The sequence below is a fragment of the Neomonachus schauinslandi genome, chromosome X, assembly GCF_002201575.2.
Source record: "Neomonachus schauinslandi chromosome X, ASM220157v2, whole genome shotgun sequence".
NCBI classification, from domain to species: Eukaryota; Metazoa; Chordata; class Mammalia; order Carnivora; family Phocidae; genus Neomonachus; species Neomonachus schauinslandi.
In genome coordinates, this window is record NC_058419.1 from 8,255,692 (window position 1) to 8,263,101 (window position 7,410).

The 7,410-nt window shown below is 48.2% G+C and overlaps 1 pseudogene; it reads left to right on the forward strand.

The window, feature by feature from the left end:
* The first annotated feature begins 1,231 nt into the window (after positions 1 to 1,231).
* Positions 1,232 to 2,261, forward strand: LOC110575804 (annotated as a pseudogene).
* Positions 2,262 to 7,410: the final 5,149 nt, after the last annotated feature.

Below are 7,410 nucleotides of genomic sequence, written 5' to 3' on the forward strand. Positions count from 1 at the left end.
CTCAGGTCAACAGAATATGGGTGGCCTAAGCCCTGTCAGGAGTAGTTGTGACTACACTGAAGAGGACTGAGAATGCCTCCCCACTCCAGAGAGAGGGCATCCCACAGAAACCTGCTCGCCCCTGCTGCCAAGCCTGGGAGACCTCTGGCAAAAGTAGCTGGATGCAGCATCTTTTCACTTTTTGTCTCAGTGGTCTCAGGGAGGTCTGAGAAAAAGACATGGTGGGGGTGGGATACAGATATAAAACTGAATATCCTGAAGGAGAACTGAAGGTACCCCTGTCCCAGAACAGATGAGCCCAGCCCCTGCTGTCATACCTGGGAGACACTAATTAGAGGCGGCCAGTTGTGGTAGACTGACCTTTCCACCATGGGGTTGTGCGTGGTGGTTCCTCTCAGAGAAGGAGGCCTTCAATCTGAGGAGGCAAAGTCAGGTCGGCTGAGGTAGAGGATGGAGCAGGGCCTGTCAGGAGAAAATATTAATAACATAATGGGCCCTCCCACCATAGACAAAGGAGGCCCCTGCTAGTAGCCCTGGGAGAACCTGGGCAAGTATACCAGATGTTGTGCCCCTCACTTCTTCCTCAGGGCAAAGTCAGAGGAGTTCAGCAGAGTGGTGGGGCCCCGACCCCAGCAGAGGAAAGGTTAGGACTCTGAGCACTAAGAGAACCATCTACCCCAGAACACTGGGGACCACACAGAGTCTGGCTGCGGCCCTCCTGTCACCACTGGGGACCCAGGACTGGGTCTGTAGTCCACATCCTGAGCTGCCCCTTCAATTCCCCTTATAGGAGCTCTAGGAACAGGGAGTTGAAAGCTTTGCTCTGAGGCCCATGTCATCAGGACAGCATATCAGAGAAGGCTGACACAGTGCCAGGAGTCAAGGTGAGGTACACACCCTGAATGCCCACCCAGGGCCCCAGAAGATGGGACCCCACAGTGCCTGACCATCCATGGCCTACTCTCAGCCCTAGACGCCTCAGGCTGTGCCAGCTTCACCCTGAGGAGCTATCTCAATTCCTCTTTCAGTTCTTCAGAAACGGGCCACCCAAGAGAACAGTAGCCCTGTGAGGCCCACGAGCACCACCAAAAAGGAGACCTGGAAGCTGCCTTTATCTGAGCTGTCATGGATGAGTTTCTCACCGGAGGCCACTGATGCTTTTCCTCTGTCCCCAACGTCCGGGGATCCCCAATGCCCACCCTCCTGCAAGCTACCCCCAATATAAGTCATCATGCCTCTGGGTCAAAAGAGTGAGCACTGCAAGCTTGAGGAAGACCTTCAGGCCCCAAGACGGCCCCAGGGCCTGGTAGGTGTGCAGGGTCCCATGCCTCAGGAGGAAGAAGCCACAACCTCCTCCTCTTTCTCCTTTGATCCCGGGCACCCCAGACGTGGTGCCTGCTGCTGGAAAACCAAGTGTCCCCCAGAGTTCTCAGAGAGCCTGCTCCTCCCCGACTGCCATCACAGCCACTCCTTCAAGTCAATCTGATGAGAGTTCTAGAAGCCAAGAAGAGAAGGGGCTCCACCAGAGCCTAAGTCCTTGCTCAGTGATGCACTTAACAAAAAGGTGCCCAAATTGGTGCGGTTCCTGTGTGTCAAGTAGGTAACAAAGGAGCCCATCACAGAGGCAGAAATACTGCAGAGCATCATCAAAGAACAAGGGCCACTTCCCTGTGATCCTCAGGAAAGCCTGTGAGTGCATGGAGGTTGCCTTTGGCACTGAAGTGAAGGAAGTGGACCCTGCCAGCCCCTGCTATGTGATGGGATGCTGAGCGGTGAGTGGGGCATGCCCAAGACCGGCCTCCTGGGGCTGCTCCTGGGGGTGATCTTCCTGCCCCCAAGGAGGAGGTGTGGGAAGCGCTGGGGGCCATGGGGGTGTATGCCGGCCAGGAGCACGTAATCTATGGGGAGCCCAGGGAGCTCCTCACCAATGTCTGGGTGCAGGAAGGGTACGTGGAGTACCGGCAGGTGCCCGGCAGCAACCCTGCCTGCTACAAGTTCCTGTGGGGTCCCACGTCGAAACCAGCAAGATGGAAGTCCTACAGTGTTTTGCCAAGGTCAATGGCACTGACCCCACTTCCTTCCCATTTTGGTATGAGGAAGTTTTGCGAGATGAGAAAGAGAGAACCCACACAAGAGTTGCCACCACTGCCACGGCCAGTGAAATTTCCAGTGTCCCATCCGGCAGCTTCTCCTGCCCTAAGCGAAGTCTGAAGCAGACTCTTCACTCTTCATTTGAAGACAACAGCCACATTTCCAAGTAGTGTAGAGGGGCGGATCTGGAGGGAACACAGTGTATAACACCTTTGTGTCCTTATTCAACATGGGTGATTTGGAGATTCTTCTTTTTTCTTTTTTCTTTTTTTATATTTTATTTATTTGACAGAGAGAGACACAGTGAGAGAGGGAACACAAGCAGGGGGAGTGGGAGAGGGAGAAGCAGGCTTCCCACTGAACAGGGAGCCTGATGTAGGGCTCGATCTCAGGACCCTGGGATCATGACCTGAGCCAAAGGCAGATGCTTAACGACTGAGCCACCCAGGCGCCCCATTTTTTCTTTTTTTTTTTCAAGTATCATTCCTTGTTTTTGTTTTGTTTTTTTAAGATTTTTATTTATTTATCTGACAGAGAGAGAGAGAGACAGCAAGAGAGGGAACACAAGCAGGAGTGGGAGAGGGAGAAGCAGGCTCCCCACTGAGCAGGGAGTCCGATGAGGGACTCGATCCCAGGACCCCGGGATCATGACCTGAGCTGAAGGCAGGCGCTTAACGACTGAGCCACTCAGGCATCCCTCTTGTTTTTTGTTTTTTAAGATTTTACTTATTTATTTGAGAGAGAGAAAGAGAGAGCATGAGTGGGTGGGAGGGGCAGAGGGAGAAGGAGAAGCAGACTCCCTGCTGAGCAGGGAGCCCAACATGGGGCTTGATCCCAGAACCCCGAGATCCTGACCTGAGCCAAAGGCAGACACTTAACCGACTGAACCACCCAGGCGCCCCTTGTTTTTTTTTTTTTTTTAAATAAGTTTTTGTTTTTATGTAATCTCTACACCCAATGTGGGGCTTAAACTCACAGCCCCGAGATGAAGAGTCGCATTTCTACTGACTGAGCCAGCCAGGTGCCCCTGAAATATCATTCCTTGTAATAGAAATTTTAATTAGCTTCAGAATCTAACTTTATGAATGACAGTGGTCACACATTTATAGTTGTTCATCAGGTTTAAGAATAAGAGTTTTTATATTTTGCAAAACAAATTGTGAAACCTCCCATCTTTTTGGGATCTGGAACAAGATAACAAGGTATTAGAATAGGAATTTCCTTGGAAATGTGAACAAGCCCAGAAGTAAAATCGAGGGGTTCATAGAGGAAAAAACATGAAGGATGGCTACCTTTTAGATTCACTTACCCCTTTTAGTCTGTCATGTAAAATTAAGTGATACATATGAGGTTTGCTTGGCTTCTTCAAGAACGTAGGAGAAAGTCAATCTTAAATGAAATCTTTCTCACTGGCTCGTTTATCTGCCAAACATGAATTGAGTGCTTGCTCTTTGGAAGGCTCTGTGTTAGTAAGGGGGATCCTGGGATCAGCAGGACACACCCCCACCCATAGAATGGTAGAGATTTGGAGCAGCAATCCTATCAAGAAGATGGTGAAATGTCCCTTAAGAGCTACAGAACAAGGTAAAAAGAAGGAGCGAGGCAGTAGGGCCCCAGGTGAGAGCACCCAAGTATAAGTACCCTGAGCCAACACCATCTGGGGCTTTGGGAAAGTGCTCTTCCTTCTGTCGGAGTGAATTTTTAGTTCTGCTGGGACCAGACTCTCAAAAGGTGTGCCTTACAGTTGAGAGAAAGGTCTGGAACAGAAAACTGTCCTAGCAGTTACTTTTGGATCAGGGATAAATCAGAGAGAAATAACTCCACCCAAGGCAGGTATGAAATGTGTTCTGAGGTCTTTTAAAAACCCAGTGTAGTTGAACACAATGCACGAACCAGATATTCTGCAAGGATTTCTTGAGAAATAGGGTGATACTTCCTGGAAGTGATGCCAAGGAACCACTAGGATGACACTCTTTTCCCTGGCCTGGGAGAGGCCGTAGGGCCCCAGGTGAGAGCACCCAAGTGTAAGTACCCTGAGCCAACACCCCCTGGGGCTTTGGGAAAGTGCACTTCCTTCTGTGGGAGAGCCGGAACCTGCTCCATTACAGGCTACTGTAAGTGGACGTTGGCCCTCTCTAAGCAAGGACTAGTTTTTTGGTGCAGTGAAATGAATGGAAATAGTGTTTTGGATGGAAGAGCAGCTGGAAGGAATGGAAGGAGTTGGTCTTTGACTTGACTGAATTCTAGGAGCTTTGAGTTGAATCGCCTGGTGAAGACTAACCCACAGCCCCACACCCAAATCAAGTGTCTGTTCTCTAAGTGATAGTTTACTGACTTAGATTTATGAAGCTGCATCTCTGGCTGACTTGGTGTCCAGTGTCTGAGAATATTCTCTGAGAGGGCCTGGATAACAAAACAAATTCCCAGAGGAGAGGGTGGAAGGCTCTGGGGCCAAAATCCTATGAGAAGCAACAGTCATTTGTCAAGAGCTTGGCTGAGCGGGACCAAGAACAAAGCTGCCAGGTGTCAGAGGAGCTGATTGAAGCCACAAGCCAGATACAACAGAGCTAAGCCCGATCACTTCCTGTGATACTATAAGCAAGAGTGAAAACAGGAGAAAGTGCCAATTCCTTCTAGTTCGTTTTCCTCCCAATAACAGTGCACCAGTCGAGGGTCAGGTGGGTGAGCGCAGACGTGGGGGTCACCTCACTGTTGAGAAAGCCAGAACAAAAGGCTCAGGGCAGTTGTATGCACCCTGAAATCAGGGGAAGGCAAGGGAGAGGGGCTAAGGCAGGTGGGGAAAGTGTCTTCAAGGTTTCCTCCTCCTTCCCCCTCAGATAAAGACACTTGAGAATGAAAGCAGGGGGGCTAGGAATGCAAATATGAGAAGGGCTGAGTCCTGGACTGCAGCCCCCTGCAGACTGCATTCGGTCGGTCTTGCACCATGTCTGATGTGGGGAGGGCAGCTTTACCCCATGAGGCCTGCCAGGTAAAGCCTTTGTAATTGCCTGGGTCAGGCCTGAAAAATCACACGTTAGGGTTTCTACCCAGGAGCCAGACTCTTCACCAGGATGCAGTATAAGCCGTGTAGGACTCACATCACACACATTCCAGCAGTCCTACAAGAGAGGGCTCGCCAAATTCACCTCAGAGATGAGGAGCCTAAGGCTCATAGCACTTAATGATTTCCCCAGGTCCGCATGACAGGGCTGGGACTAGACCTCTAGTCTGAATTCATCTAGAGTCCCTGTGGTTCCCACTCCCAGCCTGAGGCGTCTTCCATCTCTTAGTTCATTTCTCTTCTCAGTTCTCTGTAATGTCTCTCAGGCCACAAAAAGAAGGTCTCTGTCCCAAGATACTGAAGTTAGGCCGAAGAAGGAAGGTGACAATGCAAATCAAACAGGACTTGGGTACTGCCTGTGGGCTTTGTTAACATAGGCTCCTCCTCTCCATACCCACAGTCCCCCTTGAGAGCTGACTCTATTTCTGTCTGGTTCCAGCACTTTCCCACATGACAGCACTGTCCCTTGGTCTTCCCCCTGTGCCCTCCTGTCCAACTCTGGAACCTGACCAGCTCACTAGCTCCCTGCTAAATCTTCCTCTGAAGGCTATGCTTTACCCCCAGTGGAACAGCCTAGAATCACCTGCCCTTCCCCTGACATAAAGCATTGCTGCTCCTTGCAGAACTCCCCTTGCCCCCCATCCCTCACCCTGGAACCTCTGTGACAGCAACAGCCCCTTTGACTTAGAAGATCACTTTGGACATGATGTTTCAATGCCTAGTCATTCCCCTTTGGCCTCTTGAACACACGCTCAAAGTGTTTTCCAAATGGGCTAATGAGTAGAGTCTGACTTGGCACATAATCTCCTGGTTTGGAGGCTATAACCCTGAAATTAGAGGGGTTTTTTTAAACCACTCTGATAGCTGCAGTAGAATTTTAAATGGATGTCTTTTTGAAACTGGCCAGTGAACAAATACCCAGATGAATCAGCTTACCTAAGCATTTAAAAACATCTACTGAAGCTGAATCCCTAAAACCCTGGAATCCTCCTAAGAAGTAAAAATTGGTTCCCTAGTAGACATGCTAACTTTTTAAAAAGAAAAAAAAATATGTACATATATATATATATATATATATATATATCCTTCTACCGCCTCTGTGTCTGTGGACCTTCCACACAGGAAAATCCTGTTTTTCAGTTTGCCTAAGGGCACCTGTGGAGGGGAGCAGAGACTCACAAGTTAAGATTTTGACCACGCATCAAAAGGAAGGAGAAAATTCTCAGCCTACTGACATTATAGAGGTTAATGCAAAGGGCAGTGCACCAAAGGGCTAGTGAGTGAAGAAGGACAAATACTCCCTTCTGCCCTTTACAGGAGCCTCTGAAAACCACATGATCCTGTGTTTGAAAACACCTGTCACATAGTAGGCACCTGAAAAATTTGGAGAATTTAAGGTAAATTTGGCCTTGTCAGAAACTCCTTCAAGAAATGAAGAGAGTTGTTCTCATAACAAATTATGATGGTGGCTTTTTATTGAGTACCTACTATGTGTCAGCCTATGGGAGAGACTACAAATGTTCATCCACATCTTATCTTTCTCTCCTTCCTGGACACAAGGGAAAATTACATTGCCAGTCCATATGTCATTAGGCAGAAGCCAGTGGGCTGCTTCCATGCTTTCTCTTCCACTCAGCAGCAAACGTGGCTACCCTATGTTCCAGTGATGAAGCTAAAAGATGAAAGGAGCCTGGATCCCTGGGTCACCTGAGAGCAGAGACCCTGCCCACTGCCATCAGAATTTATGTGAACAAAAGAAACTTTATTACTAGCATCAACTAGCAGTTCCACCACCAACTATAATATAGAGCTAGTATTTCTGTTGTGAGGAGTGTTTAAATATTTTAATTGCAAAGGTAGTAGTCTTTTGTTTCTTTTTCTTCAGCTTTATGGAGGCCTAATTGATATATAAAATTGTAAGATATTTCAAGTGTACATCATGGTGATTTGATATACCTACACACTGTAAAAGGATTCTCTCCATGTAGTTAATTAACACATCCATGACCTCACATACTAATTTTGTTTTGTTTTGTTTTCTTGGTGAGACCATTTAAGTTGTACTGTCTCGGCAAATTTCAATTATATAACACAGCGTTTCTTATCAACTAGTCACCATGTTTTCCATTAGATCCTCAGATTTTATTCATCTCATACCTGAAGGTTTATACCCTTTTACCTGCCTTCCCTATTCCCCCAACCCCCAGCAATCACTTTTCTACTCTGTTTCTGTCAGCTTGACTTCTTTTGTTTTTTTA